Raw genomic sequence first — 12,314 nt, 5'->3', positions numbered from 1 at the left:
TGATCAGACTTGGGAGACTGTTTCCTTGATTCGGTTAGCGCAACACTTAAGTCTCATCAGAAGCACAGCCATCACAGTCAGACACAGAACACCAGGCGTGCCGCTGCAGCCTGAGGGACGACTGAAGTTCCATTTGGAGGCATCTTTGAACTCACTGAGCAGACATCACGAGCAAAGCTTACCCTCCCAAGTTGAAGAATCTTATGGATAAAACGTTATCACCGAAATTAAATGGTGGCAGACATGTCCAAGGAATGTTGCAGGGATTTGACCCTTTATGAAACGTGTGATAGATAACTGTGTGGAGGTGGCAACTGGTGGGCAACACAACAGTCCTGGGATGGTGGCAGCACAAGGAAAGAGCGTCACCACGTTAGAAGCCAGGGAAGAAGCACGAACAACGGCTATGTCACCAGCGAGATCAACAGCATGCATCCCCTCTCCACACTTCACTAGGAGAAAAATTGACTCATGTACATTTTCTTACTGAACTTTTTTGTTAAATAAGCTTTCATAATAGTCATCCAAAAAAAAAAAAAACACCACAGCAGGCACCACAGCTGGAGTTGCCACCAAGAAAGTAAGTCTAAACCAGTGTATGTCCATTCTTTTTACCTTCAGTTTCTAAGGGTAACGTCTTCTGACCTTGTACCCTGACTCTGGGTGTATTACCCTCTTTGAATACACAGTCTCCACACATTTGTTAACGTGAACAAATATGCAACACCTACACACATAAAGACAAATATGCATCACAAATTTTTCATTATGTCAGATGTTTCAATTTATCTTTTTCTTTGGAAGTATCTCCTCACATTTAGGATTAAAATATTTTTCTAACAACCAAGTTTCACTGAAGTCCTAGTGAAATAGCCATTATCTTACATATGGGAAAAGTGAGCTAATGTAGAGTTTTCACACTTTTGAAAAAAAAAAAGCCAAGGCCCATAATAAGAAATACATTTTATAGTACAGGCCATTATACACACACGCACGTGTGCGCACACACACATACACATACATACACATGAAACCAAAGTTTCATGAAATATTGTTAATGGTGGCACACCTTTGTGAATGTACTTAATGCCACAGATTGTACACTTAAAAATGATTAAAATGGTCAGTTTTATGTTATATATGTTTTAGCACAGTTTTTAAGAAGTTTTATGAGGTAATATTTACCCTTACTTTATGCCATTTTCTTTGATCTCTTCTATTTTTGTTAAGTCTAGTTATCATCCTTTAAGTTGATTTATGACTCACCATGATCACCGCTGGCTGGTGAAATGCTGACCTGAGGACTTGGAAGGTGAACTTGTTCACTCCATTTTCATACAGTTTACTGGGCTGGTGGCTTTTCCAAAGCATTTGAAATAGCTGCTGCTCCAGCATTGCTTCCTGAAGAACCCATGGATGGAAGAGCCTGGCGGGCTACAGTTCATGGGTTTGCAGAGAGTTGGACATGACTGAGAAACTTTATTACTATTCAGTTCAGTTCAGTCGCTCAGTCACGTCCGGCTCTTTGCGACCCCATGAACCGCAGCACACCAGGCCTCCCTGTCCATCACCAGCTCCCGGAGCCTACCCAAACTCATGTCCATTGAGTCGGTGATGCCATCCAACCATCTTATCCTCTGTTGTCCCCTTCTCCTCCTGCCCTCAATCTTTCCCAGCATCAGGATCTTTTCAAATGAGTCAGTTCTTCCCATCAGGTGGCCAAAGTATTGGAGTTTGAGCTTCAGCATCAGTCCTTCCAATGAATATTCAGGACTGATTTCCTTTAGGATGGACTGGTTGGATCTCTTTGCAGTCCAAGTGATTCTCAAGAGTCTTCTCCAACACCACAGTTCAAAAGCATCAATTCTTCTGTGCTCAGCTTTCTTTATAGTCCAACTCTCACATCCATACATGACTACTGGAAAAACCACAGCCTTGACTCGATGGACCTTTGTAATTATTACTATTACTATTAATAAAAAGGAGTGAGTAAAATCAAGCTAGCAATTCCCTGTATATGTGTGTATGAAACTGAACTGAAAACTGAAGCATTCACTCAGTGGTGTCCAACTTTTTGTGACCCTGTGAACTATAGCCCATCAGGCTGCTCTAAGATTTTCCAGGCAAGAATACTAAGTGCATTGCCATTTCCTTTTCCAGAGGGTCTTCCCACCCAGATCTCCTGCATTGCAGGCAGATTCTTTACAGTCTGAGCCACCAGGGAAGTCCATATGTGTATAAGTCACTATTTTTGAAGGCCAAGTTTGGGGCCATGTTTAGAAAGTATGACATAATTGTATAAATTATATCTTAACTTGCAAATCTTTCCTTCCTTAATTTGACGTCTGTAAGTATGTGATTCTGTAGATTACTATTTTTATCTTTAGCACTAGAGGTTATAAATGCTGAAGGCATCTTCAGGGATCAGAGAGTTAACAGAAACATGGGGACTGGCTGGGGTGACATAAGGGAGTTTGCCCAGCCTGGAGGCGCTCAGAGTCCAATAAAAACAAACACACAAACTGCTGTGTCCACAGGGGTCTTTATGTAACCCACAGCCTGTGTTTGAGATCTCACTTACACACAGTTGTTTCAAGAGGTTTGACCATGAAAGCCAAGAAGGGAAAAGTAGGTTCCCTACTTTCCCTACTGAACAGTAGGTTCAGGGAGTGACCACGGAGTGATAGGAGAGACTTTTAAGAAGCAGAAAATTGAATACACAGAATGGGAGCATAGCAAACATCACAGCAGTGTTCTGAATTGTTGCAATCCTGGTTTTGGATCTGTAATATTAATACTGATGAGGGTGTTATTTGTAGTTCCTATCAGTAATGTAGAATTTTATCCAGCACTCCATAGTGCTTTTATATAATATTAGTAATTATGACTGCCATGTCTTTACCATTTTGAATGTATAAGATGTTTTCCACTGCGCAGTCTCAGATCCCTAAAATGACAGTGGAATGTCAATTACCATCATTTCCACTGTATAGGTAAGGAAAGGGAACCCAGAGGTGTAAACTAATCTGCCAGCAAGTGGGAATCCAGACTTCCAGACTCTGTACGTTTTCCATCACCCCATACTGTGTTCCGCATCTCTGTCCACAGAATGGAGGTCCAATCATGCAAACCTCACATCTCACTAGGTGGAAATTTTTTATGCTATACCTTACCTAATGTGGCAAAGTGGAAGACAAATAACTTTCTATATAAAGAAGCAATCAAACTTGCACTTGCTTCAGCAGCACATATACTAAAATTGGAATGATACAGAAGCTTTGCCCAAGGATGACATGCAAATTCGTGAAGCATTCCATATATTTAGGACCTACTGTATACCACAGGGAACTCTGCCCAATAATCTGAAATGACTACATGGGAAAGGAATCTAGAAGGGAGTTGACATATGCGTATGTACAACCGATTCACTTTGTTGTACACCTGAAACTAACATTACATTGAAATCAACTATACTCCAATAAAATTTTTTTAAAAACCTACTGAAAATTGTTATAAGAAAAAAAGAAAAAGAATCAACCAGGCTTATTATAATACTCTCTTATAATACTGATAAAATTTAGTCAGACTGTGACATCTATGCTCAGAGGAGAATAGCTTCATTTCTACTAGAAGAAAATGGGGTCCCCTAGCCCTAAGCACACCTTCAGATGAATCGCAGCCCAAGCTCACTTGTTGACCCAGCCTCCTGAGATGCCCAGCCTGAGAACTACCTACCTATGCCTCTTTCACGAGCCTGACTCCTTTTTGAAATGGTGAACTGGAACTGACAGGACCTAACAGAAACAGAAGAGATTAAAAAAGATGTGGCAAGAATACACAGAACCAAACAAAACCACAAAGGGGTAGTCACTAACCAGAGCCAGACATCATGGAATGTGAAGTCAAATGGGCCTTAGGAAACATTACTATGAATAAATGGGCCTTAGGAAACATTACTATGTGACAGAATTCCAGTTGAGCTATTTAAAATCCTAAAAACGATGCTGTTAAAGTGCTGCACAAAATATGTCAGCAAATTTGGAAAACTCAGCAGTGCCACAGGACTAGAAAAGGTCAGTTTTCATTCTAATCACAAAGAAGGACAATGCTAAAGAATGCTCAAACTACCCATACAACTGGACTCATTTCACATGCTAGTACAGTTATGCTCAAAATCCTTCAAGCTAGGCTTTAGCAGTACATGAACCAAAACGTCCAGATGTATAAACTGGGTTTAGAAAAGGCAGAGGAACCAGAGATCAAATTGCCAACAATCATTGGATCATAGAGAAAGCAAGGGAATTCCAGAAAAACATCTACTTCTGCTTCACTGACTACGCTAAAGCCTTTGATTGTGTGGATCACAACAAACTGTGGAAAATTCTTAAAGAGATGGGAATACCAGACCACCTTACCTGTCTCCTGAGAAACCTGTATGCAGGTCAAGAAGCAACAGTTAGAGCCAGACATGGAGCAATGGACTGGTTCAGAATTGGGAAAGGAGTGACAGCTGGATACTGTCACCTTGCTTATTTAACTTCTATGCAGAGTACATCATTCAGAACGCCAGGCTGGATAACTCACAAACTAGAATCAAGATTGCTGGGAGAAATATCAACAACCTCAGAGAAGCAGATGATACCATTCTAATGGCAGAAAGTGAAGAGGAACTAAAGAGCCCATCAATGAGGGAGAAAGAGGAGAGTGAAAAAACTGGCTTGAAACTCAACATTCAAAAAGCTAAAATCATGGTATCCAGTCCCTTCACTTCATGGCAAATAGAAGGGGAAAAGTGGAAGCAGTGACAAACTTTATATTCTTGGGCTCCAAAATCACTGCTGACAGTGACTGCAGCCATGAAATTAAAAGATGCTTGCTCCTTGGAAGGAAAGCTATGAGAAACTTAGACAGTGTGTTAAAGAGCAGAGACATCACTTTGCCAACGAAGGTCCATATAGTCAAAGCTATGGTTTTTCCTGTAGTCATGTACAGATGTGACAGTTGGACCATAAAGAAGGGTGAGTGCCTAAGAACTGATGCTTTTGAATTGTGGTGCTGGAGAAGACTCTTGAGAGTCCCTTGGCCTGCAAGGAGATGAAACCAGTCAATCCTAAAGGAAATCAACCCTGAATATTCATTGGAAGGACTGATGCTGAGGCTTCAATACTTTGGCCACCTGAATTGAAGAGCTGTTTCACTGGTAAAGACCCTGATGTTAGGAAAGATCAAAGTCAGGAGGAGGCGGCAGAGATGAGATAGTTTGATAGCATCACTGACTCTATGGACATGAATTTGATCAAACTCCAGAAGATAGTAAAGGAAAGGGGAGCCTGGCATACTGAAGTCCATGAGGTTGCAAAAGTTGGATATGACTTAGCGATGAATGACAGTAACAATCTGTTATGGTTTGAATATGTTCACCCAGAATTTATATGTATGGTTGTGTTTAGAAATGAGGTATCTAAGGAAATGATTAAGGTTCAAAGCAGCCATAAGGGTGGGGACTTGTGAAAAGAGACATGGACAGCTCTGGGTGCCCTCACCCCTCAGGGCTGACCGAGGAAGGGCCAAGCGAGGACAGGGCCAGAATGTGGCCAGGAAGCAGCCTTTTCAGTGACCGAACTGGCTAGGATCTTGATCTTGCACTTCTGGCCTCCAGAACTGTGAGAAAATAAATTTCTACTGTTGAATCCACCCAGTCTACAGTACTTACAGCCAGGAATATCACAGTGCTGAAAGAATTGACCCCTTGGGGAAAAGTCTCTATAAATAGTACTTGCTTCCCGGTACTTTTCTAAATGTATCTGTTCTCAAGTTAACACCACATTATAGAATACTGAAAATCAACTGCTAAAAATAAAAGTAGACTTTTAATTTCCACATTCTGTATGAAAATTTCTGGAAAGGCCTTTACATTCCTTATCCTCCTCACAGATTGTGTGTTTTATATCAGCTCTTAATTACAGAGGCTGGTGTTTAAATGAATATATAAAGACTTATAAAGATTTTTAAGTAGTCAAATTTGAGAATAATTGTTATTCTTATAAATAGGTATCAGTTCAGTTCAGTTCAGTCGCTCAGTTGTGTCCGACTCTTTGCGACCCCATGAATTGCAGCACGCCAGGCCTCCCTGTCCATCACCAACTCCCAGAGTTCACTCAAACTCACATCCATCGAGTCGGTGATGCCATCCAGCCATCTCATCCTCTGTCGTGCCCTTCTCCTCCTGCCTCCGATCCCTCCCAGCATCAGAGTCTTTTCCAATGAGTCAGCTCTTCGCATGAGGTGGCCAAAGTACTGGAGTTTCAGCTTTAGCATCATTCCTTTCAAAGAACACCCAGGATTGATCTCCTTCAGAATGGACTGGTTGGATCTCCTTGCAGTCCAAGGGACTCTCAAGAGTCTTCTCCAACACCACAGTTCAAAAGCATCAATTCTTCAGCACTCACCTCTCTTCACAGTCCAACTCTCACATCCATACATGACCACTGGAAAAACCATAGCCTTGACTAGACGGACCTTTGTTGGCAAAGTAATGTCTCTGCTTTTGAATATGCTATCTAGGTTGGTCATAACTTTCCTTCTTACAGGAGTAAGCATCTTTTAATTTCATGGCTGCAATCACCATCTGCAGTGATTTGGGAGCCCCAAAAATAAAGTCTGACACTGTTTCCACTGTCTCCCCATCTATTTCCCATGAAGTGATAGAACCAGATGCCATGATCTTAATTTTCTGAATGTTGAGCTTTAAGCCAACTTTTTCACTCTCCTTTTTCACTTTGATCAAGAGGCTTTTTAGTTCCTCTTCATTTTCTGCCATAAGGGTGGTGTCATCTGCATATCTGAGGTGATTGATATTTCTCCCGGCAATCTTGATTCCAGCTTGTGCTTCTTCCAGCCCAGTGTTTCTCATGATGTACTCTGCATATAAGTTAAATAAGCAGGGTGACAATATACAGCCTTGACATACTCCTTTTCCTATTTGGAATCAGTCTGTTGTTCCATGTCCAGTTCTAACTGTTGCTTCCTGACCTGCATATAGGTTTCTCAAGAGGCAGGTCAGGTGGTCTGGTATTCCCATCTCTTTCAGAATTTTCCACAGTTGATTGTGATCCACACAGTCAAAGGTTTTGGCATAGTCAATAAAGCAGAAGTAGATGTTTTTCTGGAACTCTCTTGCTTTTTCCATGATCCAGCAGATGTTGGCAGTTTGATCTCTGGTTCCTCTGCCTTTTCTAAAACCAGCTTGTACATCTGAAAGTTCATGGTTCACATATTGCTGAAGGCCGGCTTGGAGAATTTTGAGCATTACTTCACTAGTGTGTGAGATGAGTGCAACTATGCGGTAGTTTGCGCATTCTTTGGCATTGCCTTTCTTTGGGATTGGAATGAAAACTGACCTTTTCCAGTCCTGTGGCCACTGCTGAGTTTTCCAAATTTGCTGGCATATTGAGTGCAGCACTTTCACAGCATCATCTTTCAGGATTTGAAATAGCTCAACTGGAATTCCATTACCTCCATTAGCTTTGTTCATAGTGATGCTTTATAAGGCCTACTTGACTTCAGATTCCAGGATGTCTGGCTCTAGGTGATTGATCACACCATCGTGATTATCTTGGTCATGAAGCTCTTTTTTGTACAGTTCTGCTGTGTATTTTTGCCACCTCTTCTTAACATCTTCTGCTTCTGTTAGGTCCACACCATTTCTGTCCTTTATCGAGCCCATCTTTGCATCAAATGTTCCCTTGGTATCTCTAATTTTCTTGAAGAGACCTCTAGTCTTTCCCATTCTGTTGTTTTCCTCTATTTCTTTGCATTGATTGCTGAGGAAGGCTTTCTTTTATCTCCTTGCTATTCTTTGGAACTCTGCATTCAGATGCTTATATCTTTCCTTTTCTCCTTTGCTTTTTGCTTCTCTTCTTTTCACAGCTATTTGTAAGGCCTCCCCAGACAGCCATTTTGCTTTTTTGCATTTCTTTTCCATGAGGATGGTCTTGATCCCTGTCTCCTGTACAATGTCACGAACCTCCGTCCATAAATAGATATACCTCCGTCCGTAAATAGGTATGCTGCTGCTGCTAAGTCGCTTCAGTCGTGTCTGACTCTGTGCGACCCCATAGACGGCAGCCCGTCGGGCTCCACGGTCCCTGGGATTCTCCAGGCAAGAACACTGGAGTGGGTTGCCATTTCCTTCTCCAATGCGTGAAAGTGAAAGTGAAGTCGCTCAGTCGTGTCCGACTCTTAACGATCCCTTGGACTGAAGCCTACTAGGCTCCTCCTTCCATGGGATTTTCCAGGCAAGAGTACAGGAGTGGGGTGCCATCGCCTTCTCCAATAAATAGGTATACATTTGTCCAAATTGCTTTTCTGGTAACTTTTAGGGTAGTTCGCGTGGTGGTCTCTCCAGTTGTTAAAAGAATCCTAAAAGACCAGAGGAGCAAGCATTTCCTCTCAGGTCTGTCCTCTAGTGACTGTGTCTGCGTGAGGGATGGCCACATGGGTGCAAAGAGCACTGGTCTGTGGGCCCCAGTTCTGAATAGCGTCCAGCAAGTTATTTCAAGTTATTAATGTTCATTTCTCCCATTTGTTGAATCAAAGGATTGAACCATGTTATAACTAAACAGAGCAGCTACATTAGATTTTAGAAAAACACTAGAAAAAAATACCCTTCTTAAAAAAATAAATGTAGGGATAATGACTTCAGTCCAAGCTAACTGGAAAGGAAAACTGTCATAATTTTGACTCTGAAATACTTTTATCTGCTGAGTTCCTTCTTTAGGGTGAAAAGGAAGCAAGAGCCAGCATTTCATCATCAAAACCAGTATATCTTGCCAATTCTTGCCAACACGCAAACAAAAAAACGTTTTGTTCTGCTTCTTTCAGGCATGGAAAAATATGACTCAGTTCTGTCCTCAGTACAAGTGGCAGAGGCACTGTGGTGACCCACATTTCCAACCAGAGGGCATGAGCCTTGGGCCATGGTCAGTGGTGGTACATAGTGAGACACCAGGAACCAGGGAGGAAGTCCGTGACCCAGTAGAACCAAAAAGGAAGTAGGCTGTGGCCCCTGGCAGGGAGGTTAAGAAGTCTCAGATTTTCTTGATTGACTGATGAACAGAGGTTCCTTTAAATGTAGAAAGCTCCTAAATCATGAGGTTGATATACAATTTTTAAAAATTAATGAATCGAAAAAAAAAATAATGAATCGAAGTGTCTTAACTCTTGATATGGTCAGATGGCTGACGGTGTGATGCTGACTGGTGAAAGGCTTCTCGAGGCAGAGTCTGTGACAGTACATTCACTGTGTTGACAGGCAGGTCTCCACTCTGGACGGACAGGGGCAAAACGCCTCCCAAATGCAGAAGGCACACTGCCTTCCTGTTTCTTTATTAAACTTTTCATTTGGAGGTAATTCTATTAATAGCTTCCCATGCCGAGAGGTCAGAGGCCCCTCTCCCCAGTTCCCCCATGGCGGCAGAACGCACAGTTGGAGGGCAGCATCCCCCCAGACACCGATGTTGATGGAGGCACAGGGCACTCCATCACCAGGGGTCCCACTCACTGAGTCGTTAGAGGCACACCACTTCCTCCTCAGTCCTGGCAGCCACTGATGTCTCCTCCATTTCCACAATTCTTTTCATTTCAAGAATGTCCTATAAATGGAATTGTACAGTTAGTAACCTTTTGGCATTCGCTTCTTTCATTCAGCATAATTCTCTGAAGAGTTGTTCAGATGGTTGTACGTCTGCGTCAATAGTTCATTCCTTTTTGTCACTGAGTGCTATTCCGTGGAATGGATGGACCACAGTTTTACCATTCACTCAAGGAAGACATCTGGGTTGTTTCCATAGGGATATTACAGACAGAGCTGCTGTGGACGCTTGTGTACAGGTTTCTGTGTGAATGTAAGTCTTCATTTCTGTTGGATAAACGCCCAGGAATGTAATTACTGTGTTGCATGTTTAGTTTGTTAAGAAACAGCCAAACTGTTTTCCAGAGTGTTTGCACCAGTTTGTATCTCCACCAGCAGGACATGGGTGATCAAGTTTCTCCCTTTCCTCACCAGTACTGGGTGCTGCCATCATTTTTAATTTTTGCCATTCTGGTACATGTACAGTGATAACTCCTTGTGGTTTTAACTTGTATTTCCATTATGGTTCTTTATGTTGAACATTTTTTCCTATGTTTATTTGCCATCAGTGCATCCCCTTCAGTGAAATATCTTTTCCTAATTTTTACCCATTTGTAATTGTATCATTTGTTTTTTACTGCTGAATTGAATTTTGAGAGTTCTTTACGTAGTTGAGATACTAGTCCTTTGTTGGATATTTTCCTTGTGAACATTTTCTCCCAGTCTATGGGTTTGTCTTTTCATCTTCTTAGCATGGTCTTTTGCAAAAGATGAAGTGGGAGGGCCTTTCAGGAAGGGCTTTGGGTTGTGCACAAGCATAGCACAATGATTGCCTTTCTTGTCAGGAACACACAGGATTTTTGACAGGCAAAGAGACTGACAATAATAATACCTCACATGTGGCTCTTTGGCCCAAATCTTATCCTTTGGTGCCTTTTAGGCAGAGGGGCCTCCTCTACTCACTTTGGCTTGAATGATGGAAAACTTCAACTTTTAATTTTTGCTGAGAGAAGCCAAACTTTTAAGTGAGAAATGTGATATGTGGTAAATACTTTCACAAACATTTCTAAAGGTAATCAAGAGAGAAATAAAAATGGAACATCTGTTGAGAAAGGTCGTAAAGTAAGACCATTGCTTATTTTGAAATTCCTCCTTGGAACTCAGACAGTTCCAGTAAGATATGTTAGTTGGCCGATGCCACCATTCTTTCCACATTCAGGAAAGTTCAGGAATGTTTTCTGTTACAAAATCACTGGGAAATCTGATGGCAAGTCTACGCCTCCATAACTGGCAGAGTTTTGTCCTTGTGCACTCTGTGCGGGTGCCCAGAGAAGACCTCTCCCCTCTGCCTGCGAGGTTGCTGCTGACCTTCTGGGGAGGTGATGAGCATTCTTACTTCTCCTCACACCTTTCCTTAAAACAGTAAGACCCTTTCTATTTCTTGAAAGCATGTCTCTTCCTCTACTGTTGCCCAGTGCCTGGAATAGTCTTCAGTTACACAGTTACAGGGTCTGAGCAGGCCTGCTGACATGCAAGGCCTGGTCTCCAGCGCCACAACCTCAGCAGCTGCAGGGTCTGGATGGCGTGACTGTTTCTGGCCCTCAACCCCAGCAGCCTGGGCTCCAGGCTCCATGGCCTGCGGGGCTGCCACGTCGGGGGCCTTTGAGTTCCACCTGTGGGTCTCATGAGTGTGAGTCTGAAGAGCCTGCTTTAACACAGATGGGCCCGCAGCCTTCTGACTACGTCGGCCACATGGGAGGTGAGGCAAGTGTGTCCTGTGCTCTGGGTGTGCCCGCCTGAGGGGTCTCAGCGCACGGACGAGGTCTCAGCCAACTCAGAAACCTTGAGCAGAGTCCACAGACACTTTCCCTGAAAAATGACTTTCTGTCATTTAGCACAGACACACCCGAAGGTCCTTCTGTGGAACCATGGCGAAAGCCCTTACTTAGAGCCGGACAGCGGCCTCTTACCCACAGCGCAAATGAACCCTTGACAAAGTCAAGGCTGATACCCACTCAGCGACAAAGGAGCCAAATGAGGTGCTCTGTTCATCATCTTTGTCCAGTTGGCGTTCAAAATTCCAGGATTTTTAATTGAAAATAACCAGAAAAACTCTCAAAATTCGAAATCCTCAAGATTCATAAAGATTGCTATTTACTGCACTACAATCTAATCTTGCTTTTGATTTAAAAATATTATCATTTTTTAGAGCTGCATTGTGATCCTCTTCATCCTGTTTCTAGTATTAGACTGTCTACATCTATTTGTTAGCATAACCGGGGCACACCCACTCCAGTAGCCTGCAGGATTCGTGCCCTGGGTGGAGTGTGGACCAGGCCATGGCGGGCCGGCAGCAAGTGCAGTGATAGCAGACCTACCATTTGGAATCTCCGGTGCTTGGCAGAAATCTGGTGCGTGGTGGGTTTACTGTTCATTCTGAATAGTTGTGTGAGTGAACATGCTTTGTGAACACGCAGCTTTATTTTGTTGGTCTGAAGATTCTGGTTCTGAATACCTCAGACTCTTATGTTTGCCTAAAAAGTACAGGCTTTCCAGGTGGTAAAAGCACAACCTACATTATGGTGAAGAACCGCCATAAACTGGAGCCAAGGACTCCCCTGCTCTGGAAGAGGGCAGAGTGGCCCTGCATGGGCAGTGGGAGCATCTGCTTAGGGTTCCGGGA

General features: G+C 42.8%; 2 pseudogenes; both read left to right on the top strand.

The window, feature by feature from the left end:
• Positions 1 to 203: 203 nt before the first annotated feature.
• On the top strand, positions 204 to 522 carry LOC133258847 (small nuclear ribonucleoprotein G-like; annotated as a pseudogene).
• A 2,711-nt stretch (positions 523 to 3,233) lies between these two features.
• Positions 3,234 to 3,323, top strand: LOC133259979 (U6 spliceosomal RNA; annotated as a pseudogene).
• Positions 3,324 to 12,314: the final 8,991 nt, after the last annotated feature.

The sequence above is a fragment of the Bos javanicus genome, chromosome 13, assembly GCF_032452875.1.
Source record: "Bos javanicus breed banteng chromosome 13, ARS-OSU_banteng_1.0, whole genome shotgun sequence".
Classification (NCBI taxonomy): domain Eukaryota; kingdom Metazoa; phylum Chordata; class Mammalia; order Artiodactyla; family Bovidae; genus Bos; species Bos javanicus.
The sequence above is the reverse complement of the archived record's forward strand: the minus strand, read 5'-3'. Positions and strand labels throughout refer to the sequence as shown.